The following is a 17,446-nucleotide window of genomic DNA, read 5'->3' on the forward strand; positions in this document are numbered from 1 at the left end:
TGTGAATGTTAGGGTCGCCGGCACTGGGAAATGGGAGGGAGAAGGTCGCCGGCCGTCGACAAGGACTGGGAAGTAGGGCTGTTCATTGGTCCAAGATCGGACCGGACCGACCCGGATTGGACCGAAAACTGAAAATTAGAATTTTAGAACCGAATACTGGACCGATTAAGCTAGGACCGAACTTGGACCGGGCCGAAAAAATCGGTCCAAAACCCGGATCGAACCGCTTTGAACGGATTTAAGAGTTTTTAAAAAAAGAATACTACTTTTTTTTTTTTATAAAGTTTATGGAAAACACAAAAAAGTAAAGGAAAACCTATATTTTAACGTCTTTTTACGTTTTTTTTTGTATGTTTAGTACAAAAAAACTTATGAAGTTAAAGTTTTCTAAGCTTATTAAGGATAGTTTTAACCATTATTTAAGGTTTCATGCATATTTTTAATAAAAAATTTGGTTCGGTCCATGACTGGTTTTTATAGGGTTTTGGACTGGACCGAAGACTGGAAAAATAAATTTCAAGACCCGAAGACCGGACCGAATAATTCGGTTCGGTCCGGGGTGGTCTGGTCTATTTTTTCGGTCTGGATCGATTTATGAACACCCCTATTGGGAAGTGACAATGGATAGGGGATGAGAGTATCCATTATAAACCGGACTCACGTGAAATAGACTCATACAAAACCTTCTGTTATTTAATTTTGGTCTTAGATAACCTGCCAAAAGCTTTAACCAAATAAGATTGTTAAACTCCTCAACATTACTTAAGATGTCTTCATGTACTACTATTACTACTACTACTACTACTACTACCTCCTGCTGTTGCTGCTACTGCTGCTGCTGCTGCTGCTGCTGCTACTGCTACTGCTACTGCTACTGCTGCTGCTACTGCTACTGCTGCTGCTACTGCTACTGCTACTGCTGCTACTGCTGCTACTGCTACTGCTACTGCTACTACTGCTGCTGCTACTGCTGCTACTGCTACTGCTGCTGCTGCTACTGCTACTACTACTGCTGTTACTACTACTACTACTACTGTTACTACTACTACTACTACTACTACTACTACTACTACTACTACTGCTGTTACTACTACTGCTGTTGCTACTACTACTGCTGTTACTACTACTGCTGCTGTTACTACTACTGCTGTTACTACTACTGCTGTTGCTACTACTGCTACTGCTACTACTACTGTTACTACTACTGCTGTTGCTACTACTACTGCTACCACCACTACTGCTGCTGCTACTACTTCTACTGCTCCAACTGTTGCTACTACTACTACTGCTGCTGCTATTACTGCTGCTGTTGCTGCTACTACTACTGCTGCTACTACTACTACTACTGCTACTACTACTACTACTACTACTGCTGCTGCTGCTGCTGTAATTATTTAGTATTATTATTAAATATTTATTATAATTATTATTACTCCGTATAATTTAATATTAATTTTGTTATTATAATAATTAAATATTTACTATTATTATTAAATATTAATTATTATTACAATAATTCAATATTAATTATTATTATTAAATGTTAATTATTATTATAATAATTCAATATTAAGTATTATTATTAAGCAGAGCAGAGCAAAGTAGAGCAGATTTTAGAATAGCAAAGAGTAGAGCAGAGAACATGACCTAAAAGTGTATGATCCGCCTTTAGTTCCTATGAATGTTGGAAGTGAAACAATTGATTTAGTTCTACGGGAATTAGATTTGCATGTAGTAGCAGCCTTAAATGCGGAGTGTTTGATCCAACCTTTTTCACATCAAGAGATTAGAAAGGCGATGTTCTCTATTCATAATCTTAAGGCTCCATGTCCGGAAACTTTATTGCAAAGATTTTCCATCAGGGAGAAGGTGGGCACCATAGTGGTTGAGTAGGTACAATCTTTTTTCTCTACAGGCTATTTATTGAAAGAACTTAATACTTTGCTTTTATTAATGATTCCAAAAGTGGATATTCCTGAATTGGCAACGCTGTTTAGGCCTATTAGCCTATGCAATACAATATATAAATGCATAGCTAAATGTCTGTTAAGTCATAAGCTATTGCACTTGATTAATACGAGTAATGGGACTTCTACAAAAGCTGTGATAAAATTGGATATGTCAAAGGCTTATGATCGTGTGAATTGGAGTTTTCTTCTGTGAGTCCTTAAAGCGTAGGTTCCTAACAATTTGGATACAGTGGATTTCCCAATACATCTTAACTGTGTCCTACAAGACACTAATTAATGGGCTGGTTTCGGAGGCTTTTAAACCGGAATGCGTTTTACATACGCCAAGGGAATCCTCTATCCCCTTATCTTTTCTTGTTCTGTATGGACATTTTGTCTCGTTTGTTCTCAGTGGCAGAAAACGTCAATCAGATTAAGGGACTTCGAGTGACGAGGAGGTCACCCCCAATTTCACACTTACGCTATGATTTTCTTCCAACCGACTCAAACCTCATGTAAAAATGTGGTGGATATTTTGAAGAGATTCGGTGAAATAACGGGGCAGTAGCTAAATTTGAATAAATCTTATGTCAAGTTTAACAAATTGTCTCATCCGGAAGATGTAGAGGAACTGAAAGAGATCCTTAATATTGGCCAGGTCCTTACTTTGGATAGACACTTGGAGGCGCCAATTTATTTTATGGTGGGGAAAAAGGCTGCCTTCTAGTTATTAGTTGATAAGGTCTCTAACAAGATAGATTCGCTAATTACTCGGTTTTAGCGGGGAAGCTGGTTTTGATTAATACTGTGTTGATTATTTTTCTTCTCATGTGATGAAATGTTTTAAGTTTCCTATTTTGATTACTAACAAGATAGATTCGCTAATTACTCGGTTTTAGTGGGGAAACAAAGGGGAAAAGGGTATGCACCAGGTGAAAAGGGAGATTATCCAAATGCCAAAAGGCATGGGTGGTCTAGGTATTAGATAAATGGCTTGTTTAAATGATGTCTTAATGTTTAAACAGGTGAGGAGGATGCATTGTAACCCACAGTTGTTGGTGGCTCGTGCTTTAGAGCCAGACCATTCTTGTTCTTTGTGTGTAGAAGAGAAAATGACACGGGTTCGTGGTAATCCTTCTTGGGGAAGGCGGAGTTTTTTTAATGTGGAAAACAAAATAGTAAAGGGTTACCACTGGAAATAAGGACTGGGATATATTTAAGATTGCTAATATGAAGTGGTTGCAGGGTGCGGTTCCAGAATTTAAGTCAACCTATCTCCTCAGTGGGGTTGGTACAGGCAGTGTTTCAGATTTGATTTTACAGGGGTCTATATTTTGGAATGCAGCAATCATTAGGGACATATTCGAATGGAGTACAGACAGAAGATTTTGGCAATGGAATTACCATCTTCTACGGAGCAGGGTTTTTTACATTGGGGGGCCATTCCTCAGGTTTATACACGGTGAAGTCAGGGTATGATTGTCTAATGCGTGATTTTTCTGTAGAACAGGGTGTTTTGTGTGACTTTGTTTTTTATAAGATCATTTGAAATCTAAAAATACCGCCAAAATGGAGCTTATTTCTTTGGAAGCTTGTGATGAGTGGTTTGGCAGTTTAGTCAAACTTGGCTCCTATAGTGGTGGAGGTTTAGGTACTTTGCGATTCTTGTGGTATGGAGACGGAAGATCTACAACATTTATTTAGATGTATTCTTTTGCAAGGTATGCCTAGCAGAATTGCCCACTGCATATCTTCTCTTAACTTGATGAATCTACTTCACTGCGACACTAGATTCAGAAATAGTGAACGAATTAATACTTTTGTTAGAGTTCTTTGGAGACTTTGGCTGACAAGGAATGGAAGGGTGTTTAATAATGAGGGTGGATATCCGGGGACTTATTAAGAAATTATAACTATGTAATTAAAAATTTATCTATTTGGCAAAGGGTGGATTCGAGAAGCTCTATTACAACCCAAGATATGGGTGTTAGTGGTGTATTGCTAGGGTATTGGCAGTGAAGGGGATCTAATAATAAGCAATCCTCAGGATGCAGGATTGGAGTTGGTTGTAATAGTTGATGGTTCTTGGCAAAAAAGTACGGGAAATGCAAGAATGGTACGGACATACTCTATGGACCAGACAAATTTTTTGGAGGGTGGAGGTACCTTCGGAAAGGGTGGAGGTACCTTCGAAAAAGCACTTTCACCCTCACATGCGGAACTTTTAGCGTGCTTAAAAGCCATCTAGTGGGTGCGGTCGAAGGGATATGAGCGAGTTATGGTTTATATAGACTCTTTAGCTATTATTCAGTTGCTGCAAAACCCCTATCAAAGAGAAGTTAGACTTCTTTGGATGATTGGAGATCTGATTCAAGAAGGGAGGCTTTTGGAGAGCTGCATTATTTGGAAAGTAGGAAAATAATAGGTCTCAAGAGCTAATGATTTTGCTAATATGTGTAAGGCTAGCTCACACAGTTTTTCTAACTAGTTTTGTTTGTTTAGTTGCTGTTGTAAAAATAAAAAAATATGTTAAAGTTTTACTGATAGAAAGTTTTTATCAAAGGAGTAAAGGATTAAAACAAAATAGGTGAAATTGTAGTAGTTGGGTAATTTTAAAATAGGCAAATTTTCTTATTAAAATATTTAAGAAATTTTCACTTTTGCTACCACCAAAACACATCAGTATCACTTTTGCTACCTATCTAAAGTTTTATTTTATTTTGCTACCACCTAAAATCATAAATTTCATTACCACTTAATAGTTTCAGTTATTATTTCCGTTAGTGAGATCCAACCACCCTTACTGCCACCTTCCGATAACTTCTCCCTCCTCAGCCACCCTAATTGCCTCAACACTGCTAGCCCCCCCTGTCGTCAGCCACCCACCCCTCCTCCGTCGACGCCGACGACCTCACCTACTCACTTTTCCCTATAAACCGCACCTGTAATTCTAAAACGCCTGCCCAAAAACACCAAAACGGGTTTTAGGGTTTCGATTATGGTGGTTTCGGGGTGGTAGTTTAGGGTTAGGGGTGGCCGAAAAGGGTAGGGGAAGGGGAGGGGAGGTCGATTCTGGTGGGGGAATGGGGAGGGGGGCAGATTTCGGTGGGGCGAATTGGGAGAGGGTGGTTTCCGGTTTGCTTATGGTAGTTTAAAGGTTTAGCTTATGGTGGTTTTAGGTAGCAAGAAGGGGAAAAGGGAGGGGGATGGTTGCGTCGGCGGGGGAAAGAGAGTGTGGTGAGGTCACCGGTGCCGATCAAAGCTTTAGGTACCGGCCGCTAGTAGGGGGAACGGGTGAACGTGGCTGACGGGGAGGGGGCTGGGCAGTTTAAGGTGGCTGTTTTTTTTTTTTTTTTTTTTAATCTTTAATTTTTTTATTATTTTTTGAATAAACTTAAAGTGGTAGTGAAATATAAATTATGTGATTTTAGGTGGTAGAAAAATAAAATAAAACTTTAGATAGGTAATAGAAGTGATACTGATGTATTTTGGTAGTAGAAAAAGTGAAAATTGCCAAATATGTAACATGATTACACTAGTTTACAATATTGTACTAGTTTACATACTCATGTGAACTTCACTTGTAATTTTTCTCAACGCTCCCCCTTGAATGTTCACATGATCATGGGGTGTGAGTTGCCTCATTTAAACCTTGCTAGGTAAAACCCGGTGGGATAATACCGTAGCTAAGGAAAAAGAGTACAACGATATTGTATATATGCTTTGGTATACTGCCTCGTTACAAACCTTGTCAGGAAAACTTGATCAAATTCAGTCGGCGAGGTTGTCACAAGATTGAATTTGATGTATATCTATTTCCTCATCCTTTAGCAGATCATGTGTGAAAAATAGTTTTCGGGATATATGTTTTGTTCTATCTCCCTTAATATATCCTTCAGTTACTTGAGCGATGTGTTTTGGGTGTTTTGTCCCTCGGGATAGTTACGACTCGAAGACTAGTCCGGTGCCGCCTGTATCTGCAAAAAAACGGAGACTCCAGGTGGTTGGTGCTCCGCCTCCGACGATCAAGTTAGAACGTGTTGGAGAATGTGAAAAGTTGCGGAAAGTAAAGTGAGATTTTCTTGGATTCCGAGATCAGGTGTTTTCTCTTATGTGAGAGAATTTAGGGTAATGTAATAAATGATTGAATGTGTCCCCCAAAATGGGGGTTATCTCCCTATTTATAGGGTCATTGGAAAATGTGCCTCTCTTTGGTCACTCTGACCTAGATTTGGTGGGCTGCGCCATTTTGCGGCTTTCTCGAGAATTAGGCCTTGAAGGCTGCAATTCCAGCTGAGATCTGAGGCTGACACGTGTCAACTGGTGAGTGGCCCATGTGGACCTGTGCAGGCTTGACACGTGTCCTGCCTTGAAGGTTGTAATTCCAACTGATATTTGAGGCTAACACGTGTTAGCTGGTGAGTGGCCCATGTGGACCTATCCAGGCTTGACACGTGTCCCTCTCTGACTTGTCCACGAGTCTAGGGTATTTTTACCCTAAACATTTGCCCTTCACAGGGGTGACATGGCAGGCCACGTAGTGCCTATGACATGTGTCTTCATGTGTGTGGTGAACAGTAAAAAGAATGTTCACCTTCTGGGGCGTGACGGGGATGCCCCCCGTTTTACCCCTCTATGAATAGGGATTTACCCCCTCTATTTCCTCTCACTTGTTTGACTTATTTTACTTCTAAGAGAAAGAAAGAGGGAATTCTAGAGAGAGAGAGAGACTCTGCCCTCGCCTGTTGCTGATTTTTCAAGTTTTTAGTCTGCTCTTTTAATGGACACAATCGATCACCGTTTGAGGCAGCTTAGGCAACCGTCTCTCCTCTTCTTAGCTCTTTTAAGCTTTTTCCGTTTGCATTTTTATTCTTTTCAATAAATGGATTCCCCATCAACACACACGACACAACCTAGGACAGTAGTCAGCCGGTCTCCTGGTATGACTGAGTATAGAACTGGGGGTGCCGTTGTAGAGAATATTTCAAGCATTACCCCAAACTTGAACCCCACTGTGATCATACACTTAAGCATGGTGGCGTCCAAAGGGAAGGAAGCTAGAGCAAAAGAGTCTCCAATAAGTTTTAGGAACTTGTAAACCGTTCACAGGGTGAAGGTTACACCCATTAACGATCCAAGAGATCGTCAACTCCAATAGGTCTGGAACTATGACTGGAAGTTCGGGGATGAAGGTACAAATCCAACCTAAAAGAGATTGAACCTGCCCGAATAACAGGCCTCTACTTTATTTTGATCGTATTCATGTGCGCTTTCTGACTAACATGCAATCAATAGATTATCCCTAAACCTGTTTATCTATGTTGGTTGAATATTAATGCACAAATAAATCTATTATTGGCGATCACTTGAATTATAATCAAATTAACCCTAAACAAGATTATTAATTATCTTATTAAGCGTGATTACAAGTACAAATTCCCTTTAAACATGCATAAAAGGCGTGATCAAGCAATAACAATAAAAATAATCAAGCAACAATAATCATCATAAATAATAACAATCATAATAATATCAACGCTAAAGCATAATGATAGCAAGATCCTAGGCATGATACTAACAAGATTAATAACAAACCCTAGCATGTCACTAAACATTAAAAATCAAAGCTTTAGCCCTAACTGCAGGGAATAGATTTCAAGCGTTAATCCCCTAGCTTGAACCCCACTGTGTACACTAAAGTACGGTGGCGTCCAAAAGGGAAGAAGATAGAGAAAAAGAGTCGCCAACAAGTTTTAGGAACTTGTAAACCGTTCACATGGTTAAGGTTACACCCCTTAACGATCCAAGAGATCGTCAACTCCATAAGGTCTAGAACCAAATTAGGGTTCGGGGATGAAGGTACAAATCCAACCTAAAAGAGATTGAACCTGCCCTAATAATAGGCCTCTACTTTATTCTGATCGTATTCATGTGCGCTTTATAATTAACATGAAATCAATAGGATTAACCCTAAACCTATTTATCTATGTTGGTTAAATATTAATGCACAAATAAAACTATTATTGGCGATCACTTGAAATTATAATCAAGTTAACCCTAAACAAGATTATTAATTATCTTATTAAGCGTGATTACAAATACAAATTCCCTTTAAACATAGATAAAAGGTGTGATCAAGCAATAACAATAATCAAGCAACATAAAAATAATAATAAATATCATCATCATAAATAAAATAATCATCATCAAAGTAATAAAATTCATAATAACAATCATAATCATGATCATGTTCATGTTAATATTAAAGCATAATAACAGTGAGATCCTAGGCATGATACTAACAAGATTAATAGCAAACCCTAGCATGTCACTAAGCAATAAAAATCAAATCTTTAACCCTAACATGATACTAACAATCATGAATATTAGGAAGAACATAGGAAGCATCGCACTTTTAATCATATTTAATATTAAAATTACCCTAGACATGATACTAGGAATATCATAATAACAATATAAACATGATTTCTACATCATAACATCAATAAAAAATATTAAACTACTTACTTTGATGCATCGTACCTCTTTCTAATAACAAAATACACACGTTAGTAACTTCAAGGAAAGTAATAATCAAAACAATTAAATTAAATAATTGAAAGAGAGATTTGGGACCAAACCCTCAGAAATGAAACCTTTCACGTCTAGGGAGAACGCAACTTCGAATATGGCTAGATGTTTCTAGATCTAATGAATGCGGAATTTTGTATGTAAAAACAAGGTTTAGAAAAAGAAAGAGAGAGAGATGAATGAATTAAGAAAACTTAATGAGAATTGGTGAATGATTAAGAGAGAATTAGAGAATTAATGATTGCGAGAAAACTGATTGTAGGTGAGAATTCGTGAGAAATGGTGAATGAAAACGGAGTTTTTAATACATTATTTATAGAGAAAATCAGCCAAAAAGATAAATTAACAAAATAGAGTCTCGCGCACGAAAAACAGAGCTGACGCCAACCCTGGCTCATTGGCGCCAGGCGCCAATGGCTAGCGCCAGGCGCCAGGCCTGGTTCCAGGCGCCAGGCCTGGTTCCAGGCGCCAATGCCTGGAGTCAGGCGCCAAGCCTGTTTTTAACGCGTTTTCGAAAATCAGATAAGTTTGCCGTACTGGAGGATAAAATCATATATTTTCCTCAAAAATGCTATTTGATTTTAATTGAAACTCTGAAAAGTCAACAAAAGTTAATTTATCAATGCTAATTGAATTAGGAATGAGAAGAACCTTCTAGAAGAATCTAGAAGACTAAAACCATTCCTAATTGCATTAGGAATGATAAATCATATTAGGCCCTCCCCTAGATCATTGGGCCGCATATAAGGCTCAAAACGGGCCCAGTTTAGTAAATTGGCCATAACTTTCTCAATATTCATCGGAATTGGGCTTATAATATATCGTTGGAAAGCTCTTGTCAAGCCCTATCCAACTACACTACTATTGGACCCATATCATGGACCAACCAAACTGTATTGTCTGTTTTCTTAAGATAAGCTTTCACAAAACAGAGAGAAGAGAAAAGGAATTAAAACTATCCGCAACACTAGACTTTCCACACTTTTTCTTCATTCGATTATGATTCAACGTGAAAGGTACTCATCACCGGGTTTGGTTTTGGGGAGACACAAATGGGTGTCTACAGAAGCCCCCACTTTGATTGAGTTTGGAGAAACGCGAGTTTCGAAAACAAAAGTGAAAGTATCGATAAGGACGGAAAATGATTCAGAACATTCTGCGATCCTAAATCACTGTTGTAACGCCGATACCTGCAAACTAGCATTAGTTAAACAGATAAAAGAGTTAAGAAACGTGTATCTTGCACTGTCGAGCACACGTCTCTGAAAGTAACCGATTGCTGCTGTATCCTTGTTGTTTTGATGACCTCCTGCAATCTAGAGAATGCCATCCTGCTTGAAAACCCCTACGCCTTCAGTTGTTTGTGACAACTCTCCACAAGCTAGGGAACGCCACCTTGCTGTTTCGATGTTCACTCGTCTCTGAATAAAGAGCTTCTTTTTGATATGACTCCAATTTCCGCTGTGATAGTCTTCGAAAAGATCACTGCTTTTTAATCCTTAATGCTGTTATGCCAGTACGTCGGCGCTTTGCTGTTTGTGACCAGTATGTCGGCAATCCTCTTTTATTTGGGAATAATTTCCAACACAACTCTTGTATGATGTATGACAATCCGATTTAGGGAAATTTGTCAATGCTTCGTAACAATCTTTCATAAGAACTTTGCTACGATCGACAATCCACATCTTGGAATATAACTCTTGAAAGCAATCCACCTTGGAAATTTGCCAACGCTATGCGACAACCCTTTTGGGAAAATATTGCCACTATTGACAATCCGCGTCTTGGAACATTTGCAAGAAAGAGTCGACCGACAATCCACTTCGGGAAAATTTGCCACTTGCTGAAGACAATCCACGTTGAGGAACTTTTGCCGAAATTTATGATGAGTAGGAACCTACAACAATCCTGTGGGAAATTTTGCCATAGGGAACTGGGTGTATGACAATCCAATCTCGGAAAACTTGCCAGCGATCTATGAATGTATGACAATTCGAGCTTGGAAAAACTTACCAAACAAAGAAGGAGCACGACAATCCACGCTTGGAAAATTTGCCAGAGATGACAATCCAATCTTGGAAAAATTGTCGTTGAAGAAGATGTACGACAATCCATTTTTGGAAATATTGTCAGTTGGGGATGACAATCCAATTTTTGGAAAACTTTGTCTTTTAATAAGAATGCACGACAATCCATATTTGGAAATATTGTCGTTTAAGTGCTTGCTTTTGACCCGATTGTAATGAGCCAGTGTTTTAGGCGCTTAAGCTAAGTGAGACGATTTTTTGTCAGGTGAATCACTTACTACGATTGTAATCGAGCCGACTACTAATCATGTCAAATTGCTTATAGGGGCTAACTGGCGTACCAAGGAACCCGAAATTGTTGTATGAGGTCGAAATCACCTTTCTGAGAGGCTTCGATCTCTGTCGCTACTGAAATATCTCTGGCGCCAAGAATTAGAGTAGGATCTTCCCTATTCTGCTGCACCTGTATTTATTTTTGACTATAGAACTTTGCCAATCTCTTTAATCATCTTAGGGTTGATCTAAGGTTTAGCGTTGCTTGACTCATTGACTTGACACGACTTAAGGTATAAACTTGACTCTCTGTGATTGATCGACTCGAGGTTGACTCGACTCAAAGTAAAATGACACGTGTGACTCGTGACCCGTGTGTGCATAGTGTTGACTCAAAGATGCAAAAAGCAAAAATTCTCCGTCATTTTGTGGAGGGTACCGACTTTCTCCCGAAAAAGAAAGACGTGAAAAAGAATCGAAGTTTTGAAGGTGCATGTTGAATGAGCTTAGTCAAATGTTGTTTGATACTATCTCTCAAGGTGCAAGGATTAATCCATCCTAGGCTATCTCAACTGTTGACTCCATGATGAAAGTATTTGGGTAACTTAGGCACGGAGGCTAAGCACTTCGTACTTCATGATGCAATGACAATTATGATTGATGAGTGACGTGACAAGGCATGCTTCAGCGTTATGTTAAGATTCCATGACAAAGGGTTCCTAAGGGAAATATATTTGGTCATGTATCTGTGATGTGTGTGATAGTGACACTAAAGCTAGGCCATAAGAGCTAAGTGTGTGGAAAGATATTATTTGTTAAAAGAGTCAAATGGTGATGACTCTTAGGCTAGGTAAGCTAATGATGTAGGGATCAAGCCCCCAAGTCTAGCTCTAAGTAGATAGGGATGAGCATTGGAGATCCTTTGATATGATCATGGTGTAAGTGTGTGAATATGAATATAAATGCATGTTTATTACGGCCGCACTCGATGTGAGTTTTCCTACGTATCCTTTAGGAATCAGGCCGAACGTAGCTCTAGTCGAAACTCGCACAAGTGTGTATACCTCAAAAAGGTCTTTTTAAGGGTTGTAACGTGGTTAGGCTAAAGGTGAAGAAGAAGGGGATAAAAGGATCAAGACCCTAGATAATCCCCCCCAAGGTGTGTAACCTTGCTTTTGAATCCTTGTATTTTTATGCTTGAGTTTCTACTCTTTTTTAGCTCTCTTTACTTTAGCATTTATTTTATTTTAATAAGTGTGGGAAATCCCGATCATGCGGTCTATCACTCTCTTGGAATTCATGTTTCTCAGGCACGGTACCAAGCACTCGATAAGAGACGCAATCTTAGACGTGTTCATATCAAAGATATTTTCATATCAAAGACATTGGAACACTTGCCCTTTTGTACACTTTTATTTATTATTTTTTTTTGCTTTTATTTTTATTTTGATATTTTGAAATCACTCAAGCCTTTTTAGAATTGCATAAGTTACACACCATCCCATCCCATCCCAAGGTTAGGTAGATGTAGGTTGAAAAAAGAAAGGTCTATCGTTAGACGAGGCTCAAAGTGGTTTATGAAGAAAGGATTGTAAAATTGAAAAGTTAAAGGAGATATGATGTGGCTACAAGGGGTGCCTCAAATCATTGGTATACCTTGTACTTAGTTCGACATGGATTTTTTTTTTAATGAAATATAATGAAATGATCATATACAAGGAAATAAATGCTCATTTTATTAAAAAGGGGAGAAGAAAAAAAAAACTACAAAATTAATCTAAAGGAAAAGAAAAGGTGCCTATGCTAGACTTATTGGGGAAAGGAAAAAATGAAAAAGAAATAGAAAAAAAAAGGTCATGAAATCCTGTCGTTGAACCTCGCCTCTTGTCTTGTGTCATTAGCTTCATCATCACCCAGTCTTCTCGCTAGCTAGAGGCAATGGGATCTTTTTTGCCTCTATGAGATCTTGAATGAGGTTTTGAAACCTGTAGCATTCATCAGTAGTATGACCGCGCCCTCGATGGTACTTGCAATAGGAGTTTGGATTCCATCTCGAAGATCGATTTTCTGGTGTTGGATCCTCGGTAGGGCCAATAGGTTTGATTAATCCTCGATCATAGAGACGATCGAAAGCGACATTGTAGGTCATTCCAATGGGTGTGAACTCTCGCCTGGGTTTCCTTTTAGATCGTTGATTTTCCATGGCTAAGACACCATTATGGTCAAAGGTACTAACATTATTACTAGAGTAGGCGTTTTCAAAAGAAGAAGGATTGTCGTTCTTCTTTCCTTTCCAGCCACCGTGGTTACTATTGTTAGTAGCTTTTTGCTTTGCGAGGTCGTCTTTGATTTCAATTCCGATGTCATAAACGACCTTGAAAGTATTCAAGTTATGTTGATATTTTAAGTGCTTTGAATACTTTTCTTGGAGATTCTTGATAAACATCCTCATAGACTCCTTTTCGGTGGGGACCTAATCATCTTAGCGGAAGTTTCCCTCCATTTATTAAAGAAAGAAGTAAAACCTTCATTCTCCTTTTGTCTTATCATCTCAAGTTGTCTATGGTCGGTTTCAACTTGGATATTGCACTTGTACCTATCAATGAAAGCGTTTACTATCGATTCCCAGGTAGAGGTTTTCTCCTTGTCAAGGGAGAAGAACCATTGTTGGCAAACGGTTTCAAGAGATAGTGGGAACAGAGAGGGGAAAACCTTCTTATCGATACCCTTAATGTTCATTATAGTTTCGAAAGCTCTTAGATGGAAGTAAGGGTTATCTGTTGCCTTGAATTTAGGGATGTCAGTGGCGTTGAACTTATGGGGAAGAAGTTCCTTGTCCAGCGAGACTCCTTGTGAACTCATGCCCTGAAATTTATAGTCACTAGATAGCTTGCTTAGACTCTCTTGCATGAGGCTCATTTGTTGTTGCTTCACGGGATCATCGATCTTGAGTGTGAGTAGCTTTAGTGTCTCAGTCACGTTAGTCAATTGACTCCTAAGTTCATTAACTTCCTCTTGAGTTTCCATTATCTTCTTAGCCTTCCTCTTTTGACGAATCGGTTTATCAAAAAGTGAGACTTGAACAAAGAGGCTGTTCTTGATTAATCGCCCTTCTTTCCTCGACCAAGTACTGTGGAAAAGGAATTTAGGGATATTCATTGTTAATTATTTGACTCAAACTTTATTCAACATGCAATGGAAGGAGGAAGTGAGGAAATATTGGAAGAGAATGTGAAGAAGATTTAGATGGAGAGATATGAAGAATTAGGAATGTACCCCCAACTCAAATGACGGAAAAAGACCGACTCATGCATGAACCTAAGACATGGTCATGGTGACATATACTCAAAGTGTGTGTTAAGACTAGTGAGTTTAGGTGACATGTTAAGACTCGTGTCATGACCATGTGGCTAGACTATGTGACTAGACTCAAGCAAAGACTAAGTTAAGACCTCATGTATACGCATTAAACTGGGCAGGCGGTGATATTTTAGTCATAACTTTTGATCTGTGACTCTGATTGGGATCAAACCAACGCCAAATTAAAGATAAAACTAGGGGATACAGATTCATAGGTTGTACGACCCGTAATTCTTTCCAGAACTCCGGCTATGACCAAAACAAGTTGACACTTGTGCAGTATACGGGAATAAAAATCCGGGTTGACTTAAAGGAACTATGACTCGATTTTATGTTTATTTATTAGCTCAAATTAATTAATTAATTAATTAAACAAAGTCCTTTAGTCATTAATCAGTTTATTTAGTCTTAACACAAGTCAAATAAACGGTTAAGAAATCATAATATATATGCACAACAAATAATGCACAATTAGTCAAGTAGGCACGATATGATGCAATGAGTTTGCAACCTAACCATGGCTCTAGTTCTCTAAAGTTAGGGATATGGTTTAGTCAATAGAGGGTCCATGGTTAATTGTCTGGATGCACTGCGCGGAAGCCTAACCGTGAAGGGTTGGCGCGAGTGTATGGGACACCGCGAGTTTTAGAAAAAACTCGCTTCCATGGTTTGGTGAATTCAACATTCTCGGATGTACCCTTTGTTGCACGGAGCGTTCAATCGGGTAGATGGAGCATGAATTCCTAGAGGGTTATGTCCATATGTAGAACACATATGGGTTTTAGAAAAGTGAGAAAAAATTCAATCAGGAAGTAGGATCGAACAAACAATACGAAAAACCGGTCGAAATTAGAACGCATATTTCTGGCTCAGTATTGGGGGAAATTGGCGCCAACAATCAGAGACTGCGCCAGATTTTAACTGTAGCGCCTGGCGCTACGGCTAAAATGCTGACGCCATGCTCTGGCCTCTGGCGCTACTTCCCACATGCCTCAGCAGCTTTCTGTGCTTGATAAAATTTTCCAGTTTCGCGCGGTGTTATTTTGGTCCTAGTTGTGAAAGATATTTCTCAAATTTCCAACGTGTAAAATCCTATGTTTTTAACTCATTACGGATGGTCTTTCCAATGAGATCTTTTTTATGCATATGACAATAATGTTAATCAAAATTACGCACATGAAATACTTAGAACGTTTCGAGTCTCATCCACTCATTCTAAATCATTGCCGAAAAAAAATTCAGGAATTAAAATAGAAATCCTCCCCAAAGCAGTCGCCAAAAACTGTAGGGAATAGATTTCAAGCGTTAATCCCCTAGCTTGAACCCCACTGTGATCATACACTAAAGTACGGTGGCGTCCAAAAGGGAAGAAGATAGAGCAAAAGAGTCGCCAACAAGTTTTAGGAACTTGTAAACCGTTCACAGGGTGAAGGTTACACCCTTTAACAATCCAAGAGATCGTCAACTCCATAAGGTCTAGAACCAAATAAGGGTTCAGGGATGAAGGTGCAAATCAAACCTAAAAGAGATTGAACCTGCCCTAATAATAGGCCTCTACTTTATTCTGATCGTATTCATGTGCGCTTTCTAATTAACATGCAATCAATAGGATTAACCCTAAATCTGTTTATCTATGTTGGTTGAATATTAATGCACAAATAAAACTATTATTGGCGATCACTTAAAATTATAATCAAGTTAACCCTAAACAATATTATTAATTATCTTATTAAGCGTGATTACAAATACAAATCCCCTTTAAACATGCATAAAAGGTGTGATCAAGCAATAACAATAATCAAGCAACATAAAAATAATAATAAATATCATCATCATAAATAAAATAATCATCATCAAAGTAATAAAATTCATAATAACAATCATAATCATGATCATGTTCATGTTAATATTAAAGCATAATAACAGCAAGATCCTAGGCATGATACTAACAAGATTAATAGCAAACCCTAGCATGTCACTAAGCAATAAAAAATAAATCTTTAACCCTAACATGATACTAACAATCATGAATATTAGGAAGAACATAGGAAGCATCGCACTTTTAATCATATTTAATGTTAAAATTACTCTAGACATGATACTAGGAATATCATAATAACAATATAAACATGATTTCTAGATCATAACATCAATAAAAACTATTAAACTACTTACTTTGATGCCTCGTACCTCTTTCTAATAATAAAATAAACACGTTAGTAACTTCAAGGAAAATAATAATCAAAACAATTAAATTAAATAATTGAAAGAGAGATTTGGGACCCAAACCCTCAGAAATTAAACCTTTCACGTCTAGGGCGAAGGCAACTTCGAATATGGCTAGATGTTTCTAGATCTAATGAATGCGAAATTTTGTATGTAAAAACAAGGTTTAGAAAAAGAAAGAGAGAGAGAGATCAACGAATTAAGAAAACTTAATGAGAATTGGTGAATGATTAAGAGAGAATTAGAGAATTAATGATTGCGAATGAAAACTGATTGTAGGTGAGAATTCGTGAGAATTGGTGAATGAAAACAGAGTTTTTAATAAGTTATTTATAGAGAAAATCATCCAAAAAGATAAATTAACAAAACAGAGTATGGCGCACGAAAAACAGAGCTGACGTCAACCTTGGCTCATAGGCGCCAAGCGCCAATGGCTAGCACCAGGCGCCAATGGCTGGTGCCAGGCGCCAGGCCTGGTTCTAGGCGCCAATGCATGGAGTCAGGCGCCAAGCCTGTTTTTAACGCGTTTTCGAAAATCAGATAAGTTTGTCGTACTGGATGATAAAATCATATATTTTCCTCGAAAATGCTATTTGATTTTAATTAAAACTCTGAAAAGTCAACAAAAGTCAATTTATCAATGCTAATTGAATTAGGAATGAGAAGAACCTTCTAGAAGAATTTAGAAGACTAAAACCATTCCTAATTGCATTAGGAAATTATAAATCATATTAGGCCCTCCCCTAGATCATTGGGCCGCATATAAGGCTCAAAACGGGCCCAGTTTAGTAAATTGGCCATAACTTTCTCAATATTCATCGGAATTGGGCTTATAATATATTGTTGGAAAGCTCTTGTCAAGCCCCATCCAACTAAACTACTATTGGACCCATATTATGGACCAACTAAACTGGATTGGCTGTTTTATTAAGATAAGTTTTCAAAAACAGAGAGAAGAGAAAAGGAATTAAAACTATCCGCAACACTAGACTTTCCACACTTTCGCTTCATTCGATTAAG

This window comes from Chenopodium quinoa, unplaced genomic scaffold, assembly GCF_001683475.1.
Source record: "Chenopodium quinoa cultivar QQ74 unplaced genomic scaffold, ASM168347v1, whole genome shotgun sequence".
Taxonomy (NCBI): Eukaryota; Viridiplantae; Streptophyta; class Magnoliopsida; order Caryophyllales; family Amaranthaceae; genus Chenopodium; species Chenopodium quinoa.